The sequence below is a fragment of the Myxocyprinus asiaticus genome, unplaced genomic scaffold (assembly GCF_019703515.2).
Source record: "Myxocyprinus asiaticus isolate MX2 ecotype Aquarium Trade unplaced genomic scaffold, UBuf_Myxa_2 HiC_scaffold_136, whole genome shotgun sequence".
Classification (NCBI taxonomy): domain Eukaryota; kingdom Metazoa; phylum Chordata; class Actinopteri; order Cypriniformes; family Catostomidae; genus Myxocyprinus; species Myxocyprinus asiaticus.
The window spans coordinates 18,506-19,376 of record NW_026249584.1 but is presented as its reverse complement, the minus strand read 5'-3'; the positions used below and the strand labels follow the sequence as shown (position 1 = coordinate 19,376).

Genomic DNA, 871 nt, shown 5'->3' with positions numbered 1-871 from the left:
CCATGCTCATGCCAGATTGCCATAACGGTGATAGAGGCATGAAAGCAAGCCCTACCCCCCCATTTTCGAGGGTGCTCTTTCCAGTGGTGCCACCACCGAGTCTCTATGAGGTCAGCAAGTGCCTCAACCCAATTGGCCCTCCTACAAAGTGCCGTTTACATCTTAGAGACTCAGTGGCCACAACACACTACAAAGGCACTGCTGGGATTTGAACCCAGGATCTCCTGTGTATTAGGCAAGCATTTTAACCAACTAAGCCACAGCACCTTTTGCTGCGAAGACTCCATGGGAGGTCATCAGATCAATGAGTAGGCCATGCTATTGAGAACACGAATGTGTTTGAGAAAAGAGTTTTGGTGGTCAGATAGATTTGTTTGTTGGCCAAGTGTGCTTAGCAAATTGACTAAGACAGTGACTCTGTTGGGACTTGAACCCACAACCTTTGAATGGTCACATTTTACAATCTAGAAGTCCAATGCGCTACCCATTGCACTACAGAGCTCATCATGTTCTGTCGTCAACACTCTGAGGTTACACTCTCTGTAGTAAGGAAATCAACTTCCCAAGAATTAAGAATTGAACACACTTTCAATAGGAGGTGTCAGGACCTCCTATCCTCAGGAGGGGCCAGATAGCACAGTCACTGTCAGATAAGCACTGCTAAGATAGGTTAGGAAAATGTAAAAATCCAAGGCCTGGGTCCAATAAAGGGCCCAGGCCTGGTTGTGCACAGTCCTTCCCTCAACTGACCACTAAGAGCCCACCCAAGAGCGGGAAAGGGACACAAATACAGCTGTTAGTATAATAAAATAAAATAAAATAAAATAAATACATCCCAAAGGGGGTATTATTGTAAGGGTACCCCAGGTTA

At 45.7% G+C, this 871-nt stretch overlaps 1 non-coding gene across 1 annotated transcript; it reads right to left on the bottom strand.

The window, feature by feature from the left end:
* Positions 1 to 193: 193 nt before the first annotated feature.
* On the bottom strand, positions 194 to 267 carry trnai-aau (transfer RNA isoleucine (anticodon AAU)). Its single transcript has one exon. It is a non-coding gene; the product is annotated as a tRNA-Ile (tRNA).
* Positions 268 to 871: the final 604 nt, after the last annotated feature.